This window comes from Aedes albopictus, chromosome 2 (assembly GCF_035046485.1).
Source record: "Aedes albopictus strain Foshan chromosome 2, AalbF5, whole genome shotgun sequence".
NCBI classification, from domain to species: domain Eukaryota; kingdom Metazoa; phylum Arthropoda; class Insecta; order Diptera; family Culicidae; genus Aedes; species Aedes albopictus.
The window spans coordinates 42,069,820-42,096,016 of record NC_085137.1 but is presented as its reverse complement, the minus strand read 5'-3'; the positions used below and the strand labels follow the sequence as shown (position 1 = coordinate 42,096,016).

General features: G+C 39.9%; 1 protein-coding gene across 4 annotated transcripts in view; it reads left to right on the top strand.

Moving 5' to 3' along the window:
- The window catches only part of LOC109427802 (uncharacterized), a 188,438-nt gene that overhangs the window by 136,205 nt on the left and 26,036 nt on the right, over window positions 1–26,197 (top strand). The gene's annotated exons all lie outside the window — the stretch shown is intronic.

Genomic DNA, 26,197 nt, shown 5'->3' with positions numbered 1-26,197 from the left:
TTCAGCGGCGTTTCAAGGGGTTCAAGAGTATTTGGTAATTCTTTTGTGAAGGGTTTTAGGAGTTGAAGGACGTTCAGAGATGCTTCGAAAGGATTAGCGAATTTCAGGAGCGTTTCACTAGTAAGTAACGCCCCAGAAACCCCGTGGGACAACCCTGAAGCTTCGTAAGATCTCCTGGAAACCCTCTGGGATTCTCTGAAATACTCATGACCTCCGTGACACCTCCTCTAAACCCTGAGACCTCAAAACGCTCCCTGAAATACTCTGAAACGCCCCTGAGACTTTCTAAAACGCCCGTGAGACCCCTTGTAACGCCCAGGAGATCCACTGCAACTCCTCTGAAACACCCTCAGCCCCCTGACACCCTATGAGACCCCTTGAATCACCCCTGAGACCCCCTGAAACCCTATGAGACCCCGTGAATCACCCCTGAGACCTTCATGTATTCCCTGGGACCCTTTAAAACGCTCATGATACATCCAGGCCCCCTCCTTTGAAATGCCACTGGAAATCTCGTGAAACCTTTTGAAAATCTCCTGAGACCTGCTTAAACGCCCCTGAGACCTTCCGGCATCGCCTCAAACTAACCAAAATCAGATTTTGATTCCACTATGACCGATTTACCGAGAATAATTGGCCATTCTTTGAAAAAAACAATGTCAAAACGTAGTTTAGAGTAGACTGTTTGAAGGTGTTGGCGAAGGACGAAAATATAAGCGATTTTTTATCCATTGCCCAAAAATTCAATCTAAATCCAATCCAAATCCAATTCAAATCCAATCCAAATCCAATCCAAATCCAATCCAAATCCAATCCAAATCCAATCCAAATCCAATCCAAATCCAATCCAAATCCAATCCAAATCCAATCCAAATCCAATCCAAATCCAATCCAAATCCAATCCAAATCCAATCCAAATCCAATCCAAATCCAATCCAAATCCAATCCAAATCCAATCCAAATCCAATCCAAATCCAATCCAGATCCAATCCAAATCCAATCCAAATCCAATCCAAATCCAATCCAAATCCAATCCAAATCCAATCCAAATCCAATCCAAATCCAATCCAAATCCAATCCAAATCCAATCCAAATCCAAATCCAATCCAAATCCAATCCAAATCCAATCCAAATCCAATCCAAATCCAATCCAAATCCAATCCAAATCCAATCAAAATCCAATCAAAATCCAATCCAAATCCAATCCAAATCCAATCCAAATCCAATCCAAATCCAATCCCAATCCAATCCAAATCCAATCCAAATCCAATCCAAATCCAATCCAAATCCAATCCAAATCCAATCCAAATCCAATCCAAATCCAATCCAAATCCAATCCAAATCCAATCCAAATCCAATCCAAATCCAATCAAAATCCAATCAAAATCCAATCCAAATCCAATCCAAATCCAATCCAAATCCAATCCAAATCCAATCCAAATCCAATCCAAATCCAATCCAAATCTAATCCAAATCCAATCCAAATCCCATCCAAATCCAATCCAAATCCAATCCAAATCCAATCCAAATCCAATCCAAATCCAATCCAAATCCAATCCAAATCCAATCCAAATCCAATCCAAATCCAATCCAAATCCAATCCAAATCCAATCCAAATCCAATCCAAATCCAATCCAAATCCAATCCAAATCCAATCCAAATCCAATCCAAATCCAATCCAAATCCAATCCAAATCCAATCCAAATCCAATCCAAATCCAATCCAAATCCAATCCAAATCCAATCCAAATCCAATCCAAATCCAATCCAAATCCAATCCAAATCCAATCCAAATCCAATCCAAATCCAATCCAAATCCAATCCAAATCCAATCCAAATCCAATCCAAATCCAATCCAAATCCAATCCAAATCCAATCCAAATCCAATCCAAATCCAATCCAAATCCAATCCAAATCCAATCCAAATCCAATCCAAATCCAATCCAAATCCAATCCAAATCCAATCCAAATCCAATCCAAATCCAATCCAAATCCAATCCAAATCCAATCCAAATCCAATCCAAATCCAATCCAAATCCAATCCAAATCCAATCCAAATCCAATCCAAATCCAATCCAAATCCAATCCAAATCCAATCCAAATCCAATCCAAATCCAATCCAAATCCAATCCAAATCCAATCCAAATCCAATCCAAATCCAATCCAAATCCAATCCAAATCCAATTCAAATCCAATTCAAATCCAATCAAAATCCAATCCAAATTCAATCTAAATTCAATCCAAATCCAATCCAAATCCAATCCAAATCTAATCCAAATCCAATCCAAATCCAATCCAAATCCAATCCAAATCCAATCCAAATTCAATCCAAATGCAATCCAAATCCAATCCAAATCCAATCCAAATCCAATTCAAATCCAATCCAAATCCAATCCAAATTCAATCCAAATTCAATCCAAATCCAATCCAAATCCAATCCAAATCCAAATCTAACTAAAACCTATGCTCTGGAATCTCTCAAAATCATTGATTCAAGTGTTCTGTCAGAAACCTGCCCCAGAGAGAAAAATTGGCCGTTAAGTTTAAATTCACGGAGAAACCCGTTAAAAAACACTCAGAGTTTAAGCGGTTTGCCTAGTGTTCGATGAAAAAAAAACACAAGAAAAGAAAACAAAAGAAACACCATTTTCACATAATTTTCCTTTTCAGACGTAACACGCTCGGAAAAGATAGCAGTAACCTTCTTTATTGCTCTCTTCTTTTTCAAGCTCTACCGCACCGCAATGCTATCGTATGCCGGTCTTGGGCTTGTTTCAGAAACGGGGGCCTCTAGCAGCTGAAAGCACTTTTATATTCATATTTTTACCCTGCCTGAAGAAAAAAAATAAATCACAAATATGGCAGAATACGGTACCGGTGGTACACATGTAGGAAAAATCTGACGGTGAAATGCGGACCAGATTCATGGAGTGGAAGGCACGATGCGGTGGAGGAAGTGGTACCGGCAAACAAAAGAAAATTAGGACTGAGGAAAGAGACGAGATCGCCGCGCGGCTCACAGGGCAGTTGGCTTCTCGAAAGGGAACCCTTTCTGCAGTGCAAAAAATACGAGCGAAGAAACCCCCATACGAGTAGGTAGTACATGTGGGGAAGCGCTTAATTGCTTCGGAGAGACCCCCGAAAAAGGCGAAACGATGCCACTCGAGAAGATATATGGACCATTTGGAGAAGAAAGCATAAGGAATGAACGTCGTGGGGTGATTTGAGAAGATGGGTCTTGAAGGGAAGAAAATTCAGTCGGTGGTAGTGGTGGGGCGGAAAATTGCCCAACCTCAGGCGATGTGAGTTCGGGAAGAAAAATGTGCCAAGCAAAGGAAAACTGATTTTTGCGGAATGGGAGAAAGGTTGCCGGCTATCACCGGTCGGTCGGATTCGGTGTAGGTGTTGGGAAGAAAACGCAAAAATGGAAATAAAACTGTGCGGAAGAAAAGCTTTTGCTCTTATACAATCTTTTTATGGTATATACATACAGAGAAATCTTATTTCAAATTGCAGATGTTCTTCGGAGGGGAAGAGTGAAGCTCGGATTCTTTTGTTGAATTTATGAGCAATTTACTTTGAAATTCTTATGGCTCTGCGGTGTTGTGCTTTTCGGGCTGTTTAAAATCAAAGGTAAAGGAGATTTGCAACCCTTGAAGTAATCATTTCAAGACTTTTAAGAATATAAAAAGGAACTTCAATCAATCTATTTTTCAACAAGAAATAGATAAACAATTAGTAAAGCTTTAGCCGAATAGAAAAAGAAAAACAAAATTGAAAGGAATGACCAAATATTGCCCTGTAATTAACGAAATAAAAAAATTGCGAAGCTATAATTTGCTCCGCTTTGGACCTTGTGCTTCTTCGCTTTCGGTTGGCTATCTGTTAAGATATAACGATGTACACAAAGCCATATACTCTCAGTCCCAGTCACCAGGGAAAACAGACTGGAGAATGGGAAACTTTTTTCCTCGTTCCATTTTCCATTTTCCGTTGGCAGTCTGGAAACGACATCACTGGCGATGCCATGCCGCCATCTCTCCTTGCCATCGCAGTCCAGAAGGAGAGCAAACCAAAAAAAAAAAAATCTCCACTGCTGGTGATGGTACCCATCCTAACAAAGTCCGCTGGGGGTTGGTCGTCCGGCTCAGAAAGGCACCATACCATCAGTAGTGAGGTTGGGAGAGGGGAAAAATGGTCGACGCTATTCATCGCTTCCCGGGGGAAATAAAATGGAGAAAAAATATAAAGAAAATGGTTGGAAGGAAAATCTTTGCGTCTCTAAACAGTAAATTATTGTGAATACCGATACATCGTTTTAATTCACAAGAAGCTGTTCATAAACCACGTAGACCAAAATTTGGCCTCTCAGACAACCCCCCTTGTAGACTTTTGTTTATACAAAAAAAAAATTGTATGGAGCGTAGACTTTGGCTAGACCCCCCTCCTTCCCCCCCAAAAAGTCTACGTGGTTTATGAACGGCCCCCAAGCACTTCTGAGAGGTGATTGAATAAACTTATCTTTCTTCAATCCATGTAAATATATATTTAAGTTTAGATTGTTAAAATAACTGTTGGTATGAAATAAAAAAAAAAACAAAAATTCCACACACGAAGAAAATTTTAAAAAATCCACAATTGTCTAACACTGTAAGTTGATGATTATTTTTATAGTAAACTTGTGTCATGAGTTCGAAAACGCAAAGGAAAAAATATTTTGAGGCAAAGTTGCTCTCTCAATACATTTATACATCTTATTTTCTGTAACCAATACTCTAGTTGAACTGATATTTTCCTGTTATTACCTATCATCTTATATTTCAAATGTACTTAAAAAACAACTGTGCTTTTCTTCTTGATAATAAAAAAAAAATTTCGAAATTTTGTAAAAAAAATAATTAATCCACCTAGCGGTGATAGTGCCTTAAAATATCATTTCTACAATACACAAATCATTTAGGATTTTCAGGTCATCATTATTGAACACCGAATATCTTCCCAAACTACTACTAAACAGACCTATATTGCACGGTTTCAGAGCATAAACTCTAAGAACAATCACCATCTTAAACATTGAGACATCTTGGATGTTCTGGTACTCAGTTTTGGACTCCGGACTTATTTCTCATGCTAAATATACCCATAATGCTTGGTTTTAGCAGCTAAAATTATATGAAACAGTCTCCGTATTGAATTTGACACGCCGTCTAGGATTTTCTGGTTACCAGTTTTGGATGAAGTTCGGCACTCTTCCTCATACAAGTTATGGCCGTTGCATGGTTTAAGAGACCTCGTAAAACAGCGGGCATCTTGGATTTTCTGAATACCAATTTTTAAATCTAAAAATGTTTTCCATGCCAAATATGCCCTGATTGTAAAGTTTCAAAATCCTACTAAATAGGTTCTAACATTAGAGGTGGGTCATTCTCTTGGATTTTGAACCGCCATTTTGTATTCTCCAGTGATCATTTTTTACTACGAACAACTTCCCCGTACCAAATGCAATCATATTGCATCGTTTTCAAACTCAAACCTGCATAAAACAGCCGCCATCTTGTATTTCGAACGGCTACATTAAATTCACCATTTTTGGACTCCGAATATCTTCTCTATACCAAATATACCCATAATGCATAGTTTTAGCTCAAGGGTCCACAAAACAGCCGCCATATTAAATATATGTTAGCCATCTTGGATTTGAGATCGCCATTTTGGATATTCTGGTTACCATGTTTTAACTCCGAACACTTTCCCCATACCAAATATACCCATATTGTATAGTTTTGAAGCTCCACAAAACCATATTGAATTTTTGTCGGCCATATTAAATTTTCTGGTCACCATATCAAATATACCCATATTACATAGCATTGAAGCTCAAAACTCCATAAAATAATACCACCATTAAGATTGTTTTTCTGCCCTCTGGGATTGTCGACCACCATCTATAAGCACTTAAAGATACATCGTGGAATTTCTGATCACCGAATACCGAACATTTTCCCCATACCAAATATACTCAAATAGCATAGTTTTAGAGCTCAAAACAGCCGTCATAATGATTTTTTTTTCGCCATCTTGGATTTAGGACCACCATCTTGAATTTTCAGGCCATCAACTCCGATCATCTATCCCATACCAAATATACCCATATTGCACAGTTTTAGAGCTCAAAACTTCATAAAATAGTCGCCATCTTGATTTAACAATATTTAAAACAGAGCGTCAAAATTAGGCCAAAAAGTAGTGTTTTTTTAGTATATAACATTTTTTAAATGTTGAGGATTTTTCTTTCGGAAATAAGATTTTTCAAGTCGTTGATGAGTGAGAACAATAAATAATTTATATTTTCCAGATTTTTCACAGTACAAATTTGATTCACTACACATTATTGAAATGCTTTTTATACAGATTGCGTGGTGTATTCATTCGACAATATTTTCAATAATATTAATCATTTTCTAAATTTCTTCAGGCTGTTTAAAGCTTGACTACATTGTGGAAATTTGTTAGAAGAACCGAAAAAAAGACCAACCAAGCTTGGGGATAGAGCATCCTGAACATTTTCAACTAATTTCCGATACACTCTTTAAGGGGCACCTCATATACTTTCCAGTAACACCGTTTTCATCAATCTGACAGAAAAAATATGCAGATGATCGAAAGCTGTTATATTCTGATTTATGTTTATGCTAAAAGTTTTAAAATTGGTTCACTAGAACGCAAGATGATTAAATCTCGATTTTAATTTGGTAAACAGTGTGAAACTTTATTTTTAGCTATAACTCAAAAATTAATCTACTTAAAACCAACTTTGGAGCCAATTTTGAATTCCTTCGTTTTTAGAAAACCATCTATGACGAAAAGAACAAAACTGCCGAAATGGCAAAAGTTTCACTATACTAAATTGATAATGTTATCTATTCGTGGTGATACTTCTTCGTTTTTTTTTCTAGACAGCTAACGCTGAATTCTATCACATTATTGCCTTATCCATTTATAGTTTATAATGCAAATTATTTTCAGGGTTCATCATTTTTTGATAACTTAGCCGGTTATTTGCCATAATAAGATGCATTTTCCACAATCTTTTTTTTGACAGCTCCTTTTTCACTTTATACATAATATATTTTTTATATTAAGATAAAAGGCAGTGCTTGGAAAATGAAGCGTTTCCCCCCAAACGAAGCAAAATTTATTTTTCTTTGACCGGCACTTTTCAACCCAGAGCGGTAGATATATGCCTTCATTGGCTAACATGCTTCAGAAGCTAGTGAGAACATGAACATTCAAATTTATTACTGCGAGTGAGAAACAATAGTTCAGCAGCGTGGTGACTCTCTGAATCTTTCTCTTCGCCGGCGTATACGGCAATAAATATACTTTGTTTTTATCCCCTAATTGCAGAGCAAATGAGATAAACCTGAATTAAATCTATTATAATAGTCACATACAACATTCCCACATCAACAAAATGATTGTTTTTACAAGTTTTGAGCAACAAATAAATACACCGCATCATTTCCGCATCTTCGCATTCGCCGCAGCAAGTAAGCATAAATGATCACCAGTCAGTTTGCTTCACTAGCCAACCAACCGATGAGAAACAGCGCAGCGGTCACAGATGGTTCGGTTTTTCTTTGCTCCCTTTGCGTATTCCTTCGCAAGTGGTTGCTGGCACTGATAACTGGTCATATTTTTCATATTCACTCAGATTCAAGCATTGATAAGAGGTGACGAAAACGTTGTGAACAAACAGATAGATTTTGAATTTTGAGGGGGCAGTTAAAAAATATTTATCAAAATATCTCGTCTAGCTAAAAATTCTTTAAAAAATACGATGAGTTTTTGATATTTTTCTGAATAATTACTTTATTATTTTCATCCCCTCCCTCCTCGACCAGCCAAATAATGGTGGGACAAAAAAGTGAAATAAATATTTGTAACGGCCTTATTACGAAATTTAAAACGACTACCAATGACGCTTGAAATGTATGTAATTTGTATGTATTTCAATGTTTGTAAAGTTATGACCGTCTGATAGTGAAGTCCTTCCAAGAATTCATAAGGGATTCAGGGATTCAATCTGGAATTCTTTCCGGGGTTTCTCTACGGATTCCTACCATGATTTTTTTCAGAGATTCGCTCGAGAGCTCCTCCAGATATATCTGCGGAATCCTATCCAGAACCAGCCAAGGGCTGAAAGTCTCTATAATAAAGACAAATCAATCAATCAATCCTATCCAGGGCAAAATCCAGGGTATACCTTGTAATTTTTCCAGAGATACCTCCTTGGAATTCTTTACAGATTCATTACAGAATTCTCCAATAAATTGCTTCCAAAGTTCCAGAGTATTCTGTAGAACTACATTTATCTTAGCATTCCTACAAAAGAGTCTTACGGTTCTACCTGGAACTAGTTCAAATATTCTTCCCATGGATTATTTCCTGAAACTTCTTCAAAGATTCTCCGGAGACTCTTTTCAGGATTCCAGGGATTCCCCCGACTCTTGCAGAGATTTGAGATTTATCCAAAGATTTCTTCAAAGATTTCTTCAAAATCCTTCCGGAATACATTCAGGCATTGTTCCTTTATCGTTTTTATCAAAATTCGTCCACAACTTTCTCCCTACAGTCTTTCAGAGATACCTGCTGGGATGCTTCTCGTTTTTTTTTAAGAGAATCTGGGCTTTTCTCCGGAGATGCTTTTTGAATATTATCTAGCGAATCCATCAAGCATTTCTTGAGGAAAGCGAGAATCAGGCAGATAGGTATTAGAATAAAGAAATGAACGCTTACATATCCTAGTCACCTTGCTAGTACACTAAGATACCACCTCCTAGTTTTGTATGCTTTCGTTTTTTATGAACAGCATCTGTTTCTTTTGCAAATAGTTATATTTAATGGGCCAAAAAGTAACAGCGGTATTCAATTCGTGCTGAAATACGGTTTCAATAAACTTTCAGAAGTTTATTAACAGTGGAAGTGCTTGTAGAACACTGAGATGAAATGCAAACAAGTAAAAGTATTATCAAACAAATTCTGCTAGTATAGACAGTTAATCCGCATTATAACTCATGTCATCTTAGAGGGTGATAAAATCGTGATAAAATGACAAAATCGGAGGCAGACAAAATCGGGATGCAATAAAATCGGGTCAAACCTGTATTTACTTTAGGTTTTAAAGCCCATTTTAACGTATTACAAATTTATTAAAATGATAATTAAGTCTACTGAAATGAACTTCAAAGAACATGAAGGTTCCAAAAAACAGCTTTCAAATTGCTTGAAAGGATGAAATTGAGCCTTACTGGAACTTATGTGCGAAGTTCCAGCAAGTCCCATTATTGGTCTCTCAAGCAGCCAAAAAGTTCTAATAGAAACTTTACCTTACCTTTGCGGAACTTGTGGTTTCGTGGTCGTGCGGCTAAGGTCACCAAGCCTTTAGTCGCATTGCGCTAAGGAGCGCGGGTTCGATTCCCGCCGCAGCTGTCAGGAAAAGTTTTTGGCTGTGCCACTGGGCGTTGCATGCTAGTCCGTTGTCTAGTGTCGTGCTTCCTTCAAAGAGCAAATAGCTCACTGGAAGCATTAAACGTGTCTGTGTCTTTAAAAAACTTTTGTTATGGGAAGCGGTTTTTTTTTATTTCTTGGGGTGGGTAAAATTTCATTAAACTGTGTTTATCTGTTACGAAAAAATACACTGACGGAGTTGTATTCGTGGATCTATGTTAGGTGACATATAATTTCAATTTTCCAAAAATCTTACCCTAAGCTGACTTTGGGCCTCAATGTTTGCCAAGTAGCCCAGGATGGGCAGCAAAGGTTTCAAACTATTTTTTTAGATTTTTTGTTATAATCTATTTTCAAAACACACAAAAGGTAACAGTTTCTTATATTTTTGATACCGTAAACCGGGGTCAAATTGATCTCCGGGTCGAAATTGATTAGTCGTTTTTCCATTGGATAAAGTATACTTTAAAAAGTTTTGATGCAAATATCGTTTAGTATCTGTTTCCAACAGCACAATAAATAAAAAGAAACTATGTAAAATATGCTCAACCTAATTGAAAAACGTCTGATCAATTTCGACCAGAAGATCAATTTGACCCCGGTTTACGGTACCAAAAATAGATTCTACGTACAAGTTACATTTTTTTCCTACATCGAACTGTTCTTAAGAAACAGCGTTTAAAAAAAAAAGAAGAAAATGTTTGGACTTTATAAAATGCTATTCGATCCGGTCTGAGAATTCAGATATGTACGTGAAAAATAATTGATCATTTTTTACTTACAACATCAAAAAGAAGTCTGGAATAAGATTTCACAAAATCTCATACATTTCATAATATTTTTTGTTTTTTTTTTTATTCCTAAGAACTCACGTACGGATGGGTGTAGGAAAAAAAGTATTCACATGTATTCCATTAGAAATTGTTCGCAGAATGTATTGTTGATTTCCTTCTGCTTGTTAAGGAGTTCAATAAAAAGTAAAAATTCGAGGAAACATAGTTTGGTGCCTTCGACCATCGCAGCCTATTTGGCAAATTTTGAAACTGGAAATCAGTTTTCTATATAAAACTAATAAAATAAATAAAATAATAATAAAAATCAAAGGTTGAGCGTTTTGAAAAATTGAACTTATAGCTAATTTAGAGAAAATTTTCCGTTTTACGGAAGATTGAAAAGCTACTGCAGCTGTCAGACTACTGATTTTCACAGAGATATCATCAATCGATCCTAACGGCGCCTTGGATACGGCGCCGATGGCCATTGTTTGTTATTACTTTTCAGCAGAGTTTAAAATTTTCATTTTCAATTTCAATTTCGTGAATTTTGAAAATTCTCAACTGAGGGATCAAAATAAAATTCATTTTGGTGAATGAATTTTTTCACCAATTCATTCATTTTTCTGTCATTGACAATTTTCACTGAGAAATATAACTGGACCGTAACTCCCGATTATACTTCCAATCACCTCAAAACTTGTGTATAGTAGTTAATTAAAATATTAATTATCTTCTTTATTTGTCCATAAATGTGAAACTGGAAGCATTTCCTCACTTTTTGGTTTTTGATTTTTTATTAAATAACGAAGCATTATTCTCATAATCGGTTTTCGTACACATGTAGAGTATGGATCAAGGTATCTTCTGATTTTTTTTTCGTTTTTGCAAAACCCATTTTTGAACAAAATTTCACAAAAAAAAATGGTTTCTGCTAAAATGGAAAACATTTTCCACCACAAAAAAAAAAATCAGAAGATACCTTGATCCATACTCTACATGTGTACGGAAACCGATTTTGAAAATATTACTTAGTTAGGGAATCACGCCACTTGGGCGGTGGCTTCTATATTCGTCTGTTTTCCACTATAACTCAGTCAATTTTGAACCAATTGACACAATTTTTGGAATGTGGTGAGATAGGTATAGTATCTACCCGTGTACAACATGTCAAGTCAATTGGTTCAAAATTGACTGAGTTATAGTGGAAAATAGACGAATATAGAAGCCACCGCCCAAGTGGCGCGATACCCTATTTAATAAAAAATCAAAAACCAAAAAAATTAGGAAATACTTCCAGTTTCGCCTTAAATCGGATTGTGCGTTTGTTAACATAAATTGGACAATTGGAAATATTCGTGACAGAGAATTGAATAAAAAAGAGAGGCATTCAGCTGATAATGAATGTAAGCCAAATACGAATGAAAAAATGAAAATGTCAATCTTCACTTTCAATTTTGATTTTTTTACTCTCTGCTTTTTATGTCTGTGGTAGGATTTTGACAGCTGCGGTAGAACTCTGCGAATACTGCAGAGTGTTTTTTTTTTCTAAAAATCTGCAATTTGTCACACCTGGTAAGAAGGGTAAAAAAAACAAATCTCCGTCCCATTCCTTATCTAGCGCAAAACTTCAGATATTATCGATCGGCCAAAGAAAAGTGTTTTGGTTTCCCTCATCGTGATAAATGTTGTATGGACTCTTGGGATTGGTCGATGGAAAGGTGGCTCGTAACTCCTACTTTTTTCATCTCTGAGCTCTGGAGAAAGAAACCCGACAAGGAAACGATGACAGTGCGAACTCCAACCAAGGTGCGGTGGGATTGTTGTGGGTGGTGGTTGGTTACTTGAACTCACAACGAGCCAACGGACGCTTTGGCTTATTTTTGGAACATTTCCAAGGAACGATGATGAACGATGAGAATGAGGAGCCAGAGATTTTCCGCCAGCATCACCGGCCCTGGGAAAACACCCAAACAAATTTTCTTTTTTATCGTAGTATGAATTATTAATCTCTTTTTTTTGCTTCCAAATTCTGGGGGAGAAAAACTGAAAACTGCTTGCAGATCGGAAATTGTGCGAGACCTTCTCGTTGGTGATGGTAGAGTTCTGGCTTTTAGTTAGCGAACAGGAGGTGTGTGGTCTTTGTCGGTGAAATGCTTCAGTAGTGATAAATGAATGTTTGCTACGGGATTTTTTCTCAGGAAGCTGTCGAAAACTTTAAATACGTTCCTTTACTGAATGTTTTTCCTAGCTTTTTTCTTCATTTCTAGTTCTATATGTTCGTGAGCTAATTCTAGTCTTTTCTGAAGGTACAAGATATAAAAAAAGTGGATGGGGTGTACTTAACTTTACTAAAATAAATTTTAATTTTCATCTGAAAAAGCAACTATTGTGTACAGTTGGAGTATCTCATTCACTGCATCAAAACGCTTCTCTATCAACACAAAACATCACTTTGTGTCACGAATTTTCCACCTTTGAACTTCAGAGCAACACTCCGATAACGCACCGGATCAATGCAAAACAACTAATGAACATATTTTCATTGTATTAAAAATTCAAATTTTCCTCCAAGCCATATTCCATTCTCGCTCCGAAAAGCCCCCGTTTTCGCTGTTCAGCAGCAATTTTTCTACAACTCGAACTCTGTTTCCCAGTCGTCGATACCAATAAATTATGTAGCTTTGTCTGTACGAACGCTCTGCTCGCGCGAGACCTTTTCCGTTTGTTGGAGGAATCGAGTCCTGGCCGGGCGCTCGCGCCTCAGTGAGACCTCCACCCCATCCCACCCACTCTGAAAACAATCGAAAGCTTTCGACAGCCGACGCTGAATTCAATTGACAATGGCACGTGGTGCGCGAAAGTTTACCACCCCCCAACCGGGGAACAGGGAGCGATGCTCGGAGGATGAGGTGCGAGTGATCCAGGTTCGAACAAATAGCAGTCAGCAGCTCGAAGCGATTGAGGAAGGTCCATGGCGATAGATGACTAGTTAGATAAAATTTTCCGGAACAAATTTCGCCAGCTAGATGGACTCACGTGAGGAATCCGGGCCGGGGATAGGAAGGACATTGCGTACGATGAAAAACGTAGGTATATCGGTTCAATGTTTTCCGCTGGGTCGCGATGTGTGTGCCACCCTTTTTCTAATAAGGTATGCGCACAGCAAAATCTGGCCAAAGAAAATCAAGCAGTAATAATTCATTCCAACTTGTTCCCAAACCAAAAGCAATTCATCGTAAAAAAGCATTACTTTACTTTAAATCAACATCAAGACATTGCTGATTTGACTTGTTATATCCGTCATCTCGAGTTTTGAGCTTGAGTCCATCCGTAATGTTTTGCACAGTACCTTCGACCGCATGCCAAGAAATTTTTACCACCTTTGTGTCAAAATCAATCTTATTTTTCGATGAAAGCTGTCGTTCTTGACATTTTTTGAAGGTTCCAATTCACGGTTACTCAATATTTTTCAATTGGGTTGAGTTTTGAAGTGTATGAGATTTTACGTTTTTTGGAAAAATGCAGTACAATTTCTACATAGTTTTCTGCATACAAACGCAAGCATTCTCCGCCAAAAACAGGGGACAAAAATCAATTCAAATCAATACACAATATCTAAGCTTTTGAATAAGGGGTGCCAGCCATTTTTCCCGACATTTCCCGTAGTGAAAAAGATGATTTGCTGTGCATGTATTTCTAAAAGTTCGGTTTTTCAAACCACAAATTCATATTGTTGACCAAACTATGTATTTCTTGCCAAACTTCGATTTTTTCTTGCTCTTAAGTTGATCTGCAACCTTTCCAGGTAGTAATGATGTATAGAACCGAATACTTGAAAGCTAACTTAGGTCTGCGGGGACGGTCGCTTTAATGTACATTGTCAGATTTTCAGCACGTTTGTGCAAAAACTTATCGAGGACTTCTTGTTCCCTTGACTCTCCCTTGACACAATGTCAAAATATATCCCGAAGTAAATATTTTTCGATTCCTTACACAATAAGCTTTCATTTGCGCCAGAGATTGCCACGATTCGTTGAAAATAGAGAAATTTCTATCCAAAATGCGGTGGCTAGATTTTGCTGTGTGCATACCTTAACCCATTCCACACCCTGGTGTCCTGGTGTGGTTTATTTATGTATTAGAATCGTGCTCGATGCCGCCCCCCCCCCCCTTAGCCACTTCAACCCTCGCCCGGTGCAGTTCGTGGAGAAAACGTTGGATAGTGCGTTTGAATATTGACGCTGCTTTACAGCTTTGCCCCAAGTAATGTGGCATAGTCGGGTCCATAATTTTACCTAGCTCTCTGCGGTCGTACGCCGCCTTGAAGTCGATCAATAGGTAGTGCGTTGGAACCGGCATTTTTGGAGGTTTGCCGCACGGTGAAGATTTAGTCCGTTGTCGAACGGCCGTCAACGAAGCCGGCTTGATAACTTTCCACAAACTCATTCACTTTGAGTGAAAGAGGGCGAAAAATGATCTGGCTTATCACTTTGTAGGCGTCATTCAGAGTTGTGGTCGCTCGGAAGTACTCGCTTCCCAACTTGTCACCTTTCTTGTAGATTACCCGTTCCTTCTACTCCCCCGGTAGCTTTTCGGTCTCCCAGATACGGACTATTGGCCAGTGCATGTAGGTAGTCAACTTTCCGGGCCCATCTTGATGAGTGCACCTCCGATACCATCATTACCAGCTGACTTGTTTTTTTCTTGAGCTGCTGGATAGCTTCGTTAACTTCCCTCAACGTGATTGTTGGCTCGTTGGTGCTCCCTGCTGTACTGACGTAGTAATTTCTTCCGCTGCCTTGATCCTTCATATCTGCGCTCTCCACACCATTCAGGTGCTGAACGAAGTGCTGCTTCCACCTTTCGATCACCTCACGTCCATCCGTCAAGAAGCTCCCTGCAAATTTCAGCTCGTGGCACAAAGCCTTTGCGGAATGCGTTGAGCTTCTGGTAGAACTTCCGTGTTTCTTGTGAACGATACAGCAGTTCCATTTGTTCACATTCCGCTTCATCCAGGCGGAGATTTTTCTCCCGGAAGAGACGGGTATGCTGTTTCCGCATTCATTTATATCACTCCACGCGTTCCTACGGGTCCCGTGCTACAGCATGACCGCACTCGCTGCAATCTTCTCTTCCAAAATCTCTCTACACTCATCGTCGAACCAATCTTTTCTTCAGCGTTCTACATACCCAGCGTTGATCTCAGCTGCGTTGCTGATGGCTGCTCACGGTGCTCCATTTACCGTTATTATAAAATAAAATATACCATCAAAACCTAAAACGCCATTCTCTTTATTTATCTATCCTACACCTCTGGGCAAATTTTTAAAATCATCGTTGGGCGAAATTTTGAGTTACGCCCTTTTAAAGGGCCTAACCTCTAAAAAATCGTGTTCTCTATAGAATAACACCAGATTTCATAACATAATCATGAATAAAAGGCATCAATAACAAAAATTATCATGAATAATAATGAAATTTGGTAGTATGCATCCATATTAATATTAGTGGAATGCATTTTCTATCAAAATTGGTCATTACGTCAATATACGGTAGATGTTCTTAGGGCCTATAGAAAACAAACAGTCCATCGGTGTAACAATTCAATTAAAAGTATATTGTTTTGTGATTCCATATGTTTATAGATGTTCATATTACTCTCAGTCAAGGCGATAGTATTCACATGCATCCAGTACCAACATTTCAAGAGGACGTAACTGATCTTCAACACAATATCTTCTCCCATAGCTGTAGATCGTATCTCATCTTTCCCAGGACACCAACAACCACTATCGGAAAGAATTGCATTTTCCCTGTCCAGTAGTGATTGTACATTGCGTCGGAGAGATACAGGTTTGGTTTCGGCAACCAGTTTCGCCTTTTTGAAATGTTATCACCGATTGAGTTTATATAAGGGCGAAAGTAACATCATCGATTTCTCTTCATCGACTCTCTCTTCTGCAAATTAAAGTGACAAAATGCAAATTCAATCGATTTTTTTCACACTTAGACGCTAGATTGCATCGCAATCTAGCAATTTATGACCAAAAACTGCAACCATACTTGCATCTTGTCATTTTAATTTGAAGAAGAGAGAGTCGATAAAGAGAAGTCGCTCATGTTACTTTCGCCCTTATTTAACCCGGGAGCGGTCGCTTCGTGTACTGAGTACACGCACCATGAAAAATGCACGCTTGTGATACACAGTGTGAACGTAGTGCCGTTGTAGGTAGCCGAAGACGCGACTGCTCGAAGGGTTAAACTCAATCTAGATTATATTAACATTTGAAAAGTGCGTAACAACCATTGCAAATTTTTGCTTCTTCAGGTCCTCCTGAGCGTATTTTTCATTATTCACGCAAACTCTAACCAGTAACAGGTAGAGAAGTGTCCCCTCTGTCTTATAACAGGATAAATTTGCATGAATGAATTGAAACACGCCTAGGAAAGACGGAAGAAGTTGAGGCGTTTAACGGTTGTTCCGTCCTTTTCACATGCGTACACTCTCTATACAGCACATCTGCTTTAAAAACAATAGTCAAATATGGGCAACCATAAATTATACAAAAAGAAATATATCTGTGTGCCAAATATCTTAAGTTATAACTTATTAGAATAGAACAAGGCTAAAAGACAAAAAGTCGAAACAGGCTTCCAATAATGAAACATAAAATGCTGCATGAAGATTCTCTCTTTTTTTAATATGTAGGTAAGACCTTTTGATCCTACTAATTTTACTTTTATCGACCTATTGTATATTGCAAGAAAAAATATTGCGCAAAGTTTTGCAAAAATGTAAATAGATACGCGTGGTTGCATTTAACTGTTTCAGTGTCTTCTGCGCGGTCAATCCTTAGCTATTTTCCGCACTTATCGTAGAAGACACAAACACGATATGATGTACTGGCGACGATCTATTAGCGGTTTTGAACATTTTTGCGCGATAATCTACGGTTAAACGCACAATATTGTCTTTTGATTTTTTCTTCATTTCTCCGTTTTGTCTTCTCAGCCTCAGCAGGGCGTATCAGAAAGCAGTTACGCCTTTCTGAAATGCTGAAGCTGATGAAGACAAAACGTACAAATGAGAAAATTGAAAGACAAAATAATAGGGACAAAAGGTCTTACCTACATATGAAAGAAGAAAAAAAATTTCACTTTGCAAATTATGCTTGATTATTTGTTGCCTGTTCCGACTTTTTGTCTTTTGGCGTTTCCATATTTTGTTTTTCTATGCTTATAACTCAAGAATTTTGGCACACTGACATATTTCTTTTTGTTTAATTTATGGTTGCCCATATTTTTGACTATTGTTTTTTGCTGATTTGTTTTAAGCAGATTTGCTGACAGTGTACGCTCTTAATACATCGGTGCTAACATTTCAAAAAGGCGAAACTGCTAGTAGAAACCAAACCTTTTTCTCTCCGACGCAATGTACAACCACTCCTGGACGGAGAAAATGCAATTCTTTCCGATAGTGGTTGTTGATGTCCTGGGAAAGATGAGGTACGATCTAGAGCTATGGGAGAAGATATTGTGTTGAAGATCAGCTACGTCCTTTTGAAATGTTGGTGCTGGATGCATGTGAATACTATCACCTTGACTGAGAGTAATATGAACATCTATAGACATATGGAATCACAAAACAATATACTTTTAATTGAATTGTTACACCGATGAAATGTTTGTTTTCTATAGGCCCTAAGAACATCTACCGTATATTGGCGTAATGACCAATTTTGATAGAAAATGCACTCCACTAATATTTATATGGATGCATACTACCAAATTTCAATATTTTTCATGATAATTTTTGTTATTGATGCCCTTAATTCATGATCTGTTATGAAATCTGGTGTTATTCTATAGAAAACACGATTTTTTAGAGGTTAGGCCCTTTGAAAGGGCGTAACTCAAAATTTCGCCCAACGATGATTTTAAAAATTTGCCCAGAGGTGTAGGATAGATAAATAAAGAGAATGGCGTTTCAGGTTTTGATGGTATATTTTATTTTATAATAACGGTAAATGGAGCACCGTGGCTGCTATTATCATACTCCAGCAGTCCTCTAGAGAGGGGCTTCATTGAGCTCGTCCTCGTCCGGCAATGCTGCCTCGAGATTCTGCGCGTATGCTGAGGCGACATCCGCTTGTTTCAGTCGCTCCAGATTGTACCGAGGCAGCCGTCGTTACCGTATGATGTTGATCAGGTGAGCTATTGGCGCATTTTTACCATCACCAGGTAGTGGTCAAAGTCGATGTTAGTGCCACGATAGGTCCTGATGTCGATAATGTCAGAGAAGTATCGTCCGTTAAGTCAGGACATGGTCGGATTAGGATTCCGTCTGCTTTGAGTTCTCCAGGTGTAGCGAAAAGGGAGGCTGTGCTGGAAATAGGTGCTACGTGTGGCCATGTTTTTAGATGCCTACACTAAATGTACCGCAAAGGCTATATGTTAACTTCAAAAAAGACTTTTTGATAAAAGGCCCAGAGGATCGAGTCACATATACCAATCAACTCAGATCGACGAATTGAGGTGATGTCTGTGTGTATGTGTGTGTACAAAAAACTCTCATTATTTGGCAGTATATGTCAACCGATTTTAATGACCGATGCTTGATTCGACGCGGAATCTGGTTCCATTGTTTCTTATCAGCCGTTCCGGAGTTATTGCCATTTGGGTGTTCCTGACCAGTACCAGTACCCCAGGAAGGGACCAGATATGAAAATGCTACAAACCATGCATGCGACACATCAAACGGCGGCTTTTTCGATATTCTGATGAACGGTAAGCCCATATAGCCGAGGCGGTAAACGCACGGGTATTCAGCATGACCATGTTGAGGGTGACGGGTTCGATTCCCGGTCGGTCCAGGATCTTTTCGTAAAGGAAATTTCCTTGATTTCCTTGGGCATAGAGTATCTTCGTGCCTGCCACACGATATACACATGCAAAATGGTCATTGGCAGAGGAAGCTCTCAGTTAATAACTGTGGAAGTGCTCATAGAACACTAAGCTGAGAAGCAGGCTTTGTCCCAGTGAGGACGTTACGCCAAGAAGAAGAAGATGAACGGTAAGCAGAAAAATAGTCTAAGGTTATATCTGAACCGCTAGTGTTCAGGAATCGGTTCCAGATGTCCCACCGGAAGTGGCCAAATATAAAAGTGAACCAAACCCATGCATGCGACATATAAAATAGTGGCTTTTTCGATAATCTGATGAACGAAAAGCAGGAAAATAGCCTTAGATCACAGCAGAGACTACCGGTAGTGTTCCGTACCGGTTCCGGGTGTCCCGCCAGATGTGGTCAAATGTAAAAGTGAACCACACCCATGCATGCGACAAATCAAATCGCGGCTTTTTTGATAACCTGATGAACGGTTTGCACGAAGATAGCCTTAGATCACAATAAAGACTACCGTTAGTGCTCCGTACCGGTTCTGGGTGTCCCACCGGAAGTGGCCAAATATGTAAGTGAACCAAACCCATGCATGCCACACATCGAATAGCGGCTTTTTCGATAACCAGATGATGTGTTTGCACGAAAATAGACTTAGATCACAGTAAAGACTACCGGTAGTGTTCCGAAACCGGTACTGGGTGTCCCGCCGGAAGTGGCCAAATATAAAAATGAACCAAACCCATGCATGCGCCACATCAAATAGCGGCTTTTTCGATAGTCCGATGAACGGTAAGCAAAAAAATAGCTTTGGATCACAGCAGAGACTACTGGTAGTGTTCCGGAACCGGTTCCGGATGTCCCACCAAAAGTGGCCAAATATAAAAAGGGAACTAAATTCATGCATGCGAAACATCAAATAGCGGCTTTTTCGATAATCTGATGAACGGTAAGCAGGAAAATAGCCATAAATCGCAGCAGAGACTACCGGTAGTGTTCCGGAACCGGTTCCGAACACGATACATCAATTTGCGGCATTTTCGATAACCTGATGAACGGTAAGCAAGAAAATAGGCTCAGACCACATCTAAGACCGATAGTGTTCCCTCATCGGTTCCGGGTGTCCCACCGAAAGTGGCAAACCATAAAAGTGAATCAAGTGCGGTGAATCGCGGCTCTTTCTTTCCTGATGTACGTTAATGCGACACATCCAATCGCGGCTTTTACGATAACCTGACGAATGGGTAACAGGGTTGAAAAAATCTCATTCAATTGAATGAATTTCTGCTGAACTGAATGCTTTTGACATTCATTTTCAGTTCCGCTGTGAGATACTTGAAAGTAAACGCAGAAAAATTCAACTACTTTGTGGAGGTAATGACTGCACCATCATCAACACACGCTCTGCGCTGATGGATGCTTCATGTCAACACCGGCCGCATGAATGCGACTCGCCCATAAGCAAGCGTGGTGAATTTTTGTGAGTGCCGGTCACAGGAAAAATGTTGCTTTTGAACCTCGCCGTCTCCCCAGTGTGAGCGACGAGAGAATATTTATTCTCTTTTCAATTGCCTCCGTGAAGGGCAGGGGCTTCAACGTCAGAAGCGGTGTGGTGAAAAGACAAAAACAAAAACTCACGTTCGTTGGGAGCTTCGGAATTTTTGCAACCGTGATGGGTAACAAGAAAAAAATCTCAGACTATATTTGAGAAAACCAGTAGTGTCCCGAAACCACTTCCAGGTGTCCCGCCGGAATTGGCCGAACATAAAAGTGTACGAAACTCATGCATGCAACATATCAAACCGCGGCTTTTTCGATAACCTGACGAGCGGTTTAAAAGAAAAAAGCCCCACATAAAAAAGAGAGGTTCACCTCCTAAGTCAGAAATCGATTCAATTCAATGTTCATCGCGACACCTAGCGGTACAAATCACACTTTTAACACGGAAAATTCCAACCGTGATGACACGGAAGAACAAAGTATTTCCGAGACAGGTACACCAACCCCATACTGGTATACTTTATAATCATTAATACGTCCACCATATGATTGCAATGGAGATCGAAATAACAAATGATGTGCTCTCAATGAAACAAAATATCAAAAATAACAGAATTAACCATTTATATGACGTCATCCATTCAATAATTGTGGTTATACCTGAAAGTAATAATTACACGTTGAGCCAATCAATTGTTTCGACGTTTAGACACGGTAAAAACGAAATGGGCAGAAACAAAATGAATTGAGCCGATTTTTCACGCCTAAAATTAACCCGGGAGCAGTCGCATCGTGTACTGAGTACACGCACCATTAAAAATGCACGCATGTGATACACAGCGTGAGCGCGGCGTCGTTGCAGGTAGTCAAAGACGCGACTGCTCGAGGGTTAATCACTTTTCGTGTGGTCGGTTTGTTCTAAAATACCCTTCTCTTCTCTGATCAGATCACATTAGAGACTACCGATAATGTTCCAGAACCGGATTTTATTTATCTGGATTAACCCGGGAGCGGTCGCGTCGTGTACTGAGTACACGCACCCTGAAAAATGCACGCTTGTGGTACACAGCGTGAGCGCGGCGTCGCTGCACGTAGTCAAAGACGTCAAACCACGTCGTGGGTTAACAAGATGTTTAGGCTAGTTCATCTCAGGACCCACGTTTAACTTCCCTCCCGAAGGAAGAACTCACATTTTGTGTGTTTGTCAGGAGTGGGATTCGATCCCAGGTCCTCGGCGTGATAGTCACGTGCTTTAACCATCACACCAAGTCCGCTCCACCCAGAACCGGTTGTGTATGTCCCGCAAGAATGATCCAAATGTGAAATGAACCAAACCCATGCATGCGACACATCAACTCGAGGCTTTTCAGTAAACCTCATAAACAATAATAGCAAGAAACTAGTCTCAGACCATATCTGAGACAAAAGGTACTGTCCCGGTTCCGGGTGTCCCACAGGAAGTGGTAAAAAAAAACAAAGGGAAAATGCAATGCACGCAATAATATGTGTAAGAAATCAAAATCTTGACAAAAATAAAGCAGTTCCATCATATCACACCTTTTCAAATTCCTGAGGTGTAAATGTGGTTGAAATTTGAATTGAATTTAGTATGAAAAATTATACTTGCTTGTTTTTTTTTTTGGTAACATGAATCTTTTAACAAATAATTTTAAAATATAGCCTAATTTAGGCCCTAATGTGTGCAGAGAAAACTATATCGAAGACTGTAAAGTGATCCTTGGTTGTGAAAAAAAATGTATTTCAGGTTCAGTCTTGATATTGATCGGCCTCCAGTAATAGTGAAGGATGAACATAACGTCGGAATATGTGTCATCAATAAGTTTCCCAACTCGATGATGGCTTGAATAAAATTCTTGCTTTTATAAATAAAGTATTCACAGGCTCCAGGAACATGGATGGAAAGATCATGGGTACATATTCCACGGGAAAGGCACTATCACCACTAGCTGGATTAATTCAGGTTTTTTTTTATTTTATGTCTCATGAAAAATGAAGCACCAGAGGGACTTCTTTCGAGCGGTTTGACTTCTTTCGTTAAAATGACACATATCTAGATTCAAAAGTAGACCAACTTAGCTCACTTACCACGTTTCATACGAAAGAAGCGTCGATCAGTAGGAAAAGCACGTTGTTTTTTCCGCGCTTTCATCCAATTCGCATGGTCCGTCGTCATCGTCATTGTCGTCGCCGCCGTGCAACAAATTCACCACCTCAAAATTACACTCAACAAGAAACACTCGCACTCAACCATAGCTCTCACACACATACATAATTACACCCACACACACACAGAATCTCCACGGTTCGCTTCGCTCTCTTACCGAAACTCCCGAGTTGAGGCTCGAGTCCCGCGTGCTACTGCTACGATAACGACGACGGTGCGCGAGGCGCTGCGGTGGGTGGCTGGTAGCTTCCGTTCGATTCCTCCACGACACTCGGTTCTTCCCGTGCTTCCGTGGGGCATCCGTACGTGTGTGTCTCTTGGTTTTTACCATGTTTTGCGTTACCACTGTTTTTGCCCATCCAGAAGGTGGTACCCCGCGACATCGTTCACTTGCAGACGTACTCACCCACCCCACACCGCATTATTATTATTTTAAGGGAAGTGAACTTTATCACGAAAGTTGTTTAAAAAAGTTGTTTAAAAAATTCCCTCCAAGGAAAGCGTTGTTTAAAAGCCTTCGCACTTCCTTGTAAGAAAACAGGATGTCCCCCGGGCCAGCAACGCTGGAATTCGAACGTTCGAAGCCCTTTACGGTGGAAAGAAGGAAAGACACGCAACGCAGCGTCCGAAAATAGCAACAATGTACAGCATACAGCCTTTCGGAATTTCTTGAGGAAGTGTGCCATTCATACCACCAGTCAGTGGGACCTTTCTTCCCCTTTCACTTGACCTTTTCGCATTGCCTTGACTTCCGAGTTTGGCCCACTTTTGGGTGCCTTCATGTTTCCATGATGTTGACAGTCTGGTTCTGGTGCGCTTCATCGTTTCGGGACGATTAAAGGATAGTTGTATACCAACCCCAATAGCAGCAGACCTACCATGCTGTATCTACAACTCTCACCGGCTGAGCTGCAACTGCTGCTGCTGCTGCTGGCTGATTCATTCGATGGAATGATACTGCCGCCCGGTTGTTTCCTCAGGAAACCTACGTACCGTCAATCAGGGAAACATTGAACACTTTATGTTCTAATAGTAATCTTTTCAGTGTAATTTCATAGAATACGCTAGGGTGGGTCCTCCCGATTTCGAATCCACGACACAACTCATAAAAAGGTCAAAAGTGTGTTCCCATAGTGGATCAAAATCACCTCAGACTACGGTACCTTCCAGTTATCGGAACACAGCCGGTTCATATCGTGTTTGACATTCTTAGAGAGCGTGCGTGGGAGAGGTGATGGTCGGCGGTCGCCGGGTGACGAGACGACTCGGTCAGAGAATAAGTGTGTAAAATTTTTGAACTTTTTAACCTCCTCAACTTACCCTTTGCTCGGGGAGTTACGGCCTTCACATGGCATCATTGCCGACGAAAGGGAAAGCTTATCGGAATGAGTGGCACGCTTACGATGCCAGCCGGTGTGCTGTGTGATGGCAATGACGATAACAGGTGTTAGGAACTGTGTGGAGGAGTGGGAGTGCAAGGGGAATTGTGGGAATTTCGACAATTTGCGACAATTGGTGTTCATTTCTCATGGACTTTTGATCTAATTTAGTACATTTTTTAGGATGAAGATGCACTGTTTAGATTACTCCTGTTGCCACGTCTGCTTCAACTCCTCCGCTAGGTTGTGGTACTTCGTTATCTTGCCGGATAACGTTGATTGGAGATAACTTTTCATGAGGATTTCAGAGGCTTTTCAAAGCGTTTCAAGGTGTTTCAATGCGTTTCAAGGCGTTTTACGGCCTTTCAGGAGGTTTCATAAGGTTTAAGGGTGCCTTCAGAGTGTCGCAGGTGAATTTGACAGAGGTTGATTACGGGTTTTAGATGCGTTTCAAAGCGTTTCAAAGTGCTTCAAAGTGTTACAAGGCGTTTCAGGCCATTTTAATGTGTTTTCATGGCGTTTCAGGAGGTTTAAGGGGGGGGGGGGGGGGCTTAAGGGGGCTTCAGAGTCCCGAAGGTAAATTTTACGGAGGTTTCATGGAGGTTTAAAAAGCGTATTGAAGCGTTTCTATGCATTTCAAGGCATTTCAAAAGGTTTCCGATGAATTTGGGGGGAGGGGGCTTAGGCGGCTCGCAGGTGCATTTCACGAGAGTTTCATGAGGATTTCAGAGGCGTTTCAAAGCGTTTCAGGAGGTTTCACAGGAGTTTAAAGGGGCTTCAGAGGATCTGAGGTAAATTTCACAGAGGTTTCATAGGCGTTTCAAAGCGTTTCAAGGTGTTTTAATGCGTTTCAGGAGGTTTCCGGTGAGTTTGAGGGGGTGAATTTCACGAATGATTAATGTGGGTTTCAGAGGCATTTCAAAGTGTTTCAGGGCGTTTCAATGTGTTTCAGGATATTTAAAGGAAGTTTCACAGGGATTATAGGGGACTTTAAAGGCCAAACGACATTCTTCATGCTCTTAGATACAACTAGTAGCCCGCGTAGATTCCCTTAAAGATTCTTCGAACTCAAAACTTGATAGGTCATAGTGTCCTGCTGTTGTGTGAGTGTGAACCTTAGTCGTAAATCTCTTAAAGACAACCAAATACGTTAGTAGATTCGGTGGCATATACTCAAGGAAACTCTTGGAGATCTTCAAACTGGCAATGAACTCACCACTTGATATCACATAGCTACATGAGGCTGTGTAGCCATAAATTTCATTCATGATGCTCCAATAGATAACTGGTAGTGCAGCCTGAGAACTGTTGTCCTACTAACTTCAGCTAGATTCAGGAGGTACGTCTCGAGCGTCTGTTCACTATGGAGATGCGGCTCAAACAGCGTCTATTCTGGCATCCAGCGGCTGAGTATGAAATGCTCCTCCACCTAAGGTGGCAGCCCTACCATGATGGATAGGGGACCTTAGGCCAACAACCTACTATTTCCGAAACCCAAAAACCGTTACTGAAACCGAAAATTATAGATTACGAAGTGATTCAACGGCAACGACTTTTAGCGCGAAACAACAGACAAGAATTGGAACTTGGAATGTTTTAACCCTAGCCCAGCAGGTTAAACTGGCATAACTGGCCACTGAGGCATGCCGTATGAAGCTTGAGATCCTAGGACTGAGCGAAGTCTGTTGGCCGAACTTTGGAGAACATAGATTGGCGTCGGGTCAATTTCTGCTACACTCTGACCTACGAGGTGATCACGCTCCTCGCCACCGTGGAGTTGGTTTCCCGCTCAGTGCTCACGCCCACGCTACGCTCATGAGGTGGGAGGCTATTAATGAGCGGATAATGGTATCCAGATTCAGAACACGGGTTTGAAACCTTACCATGATCCAATGTTACGCGCCAACCGATGCTGCCGAATTGCAAAACAAAGAAAACTTTTACAGTGA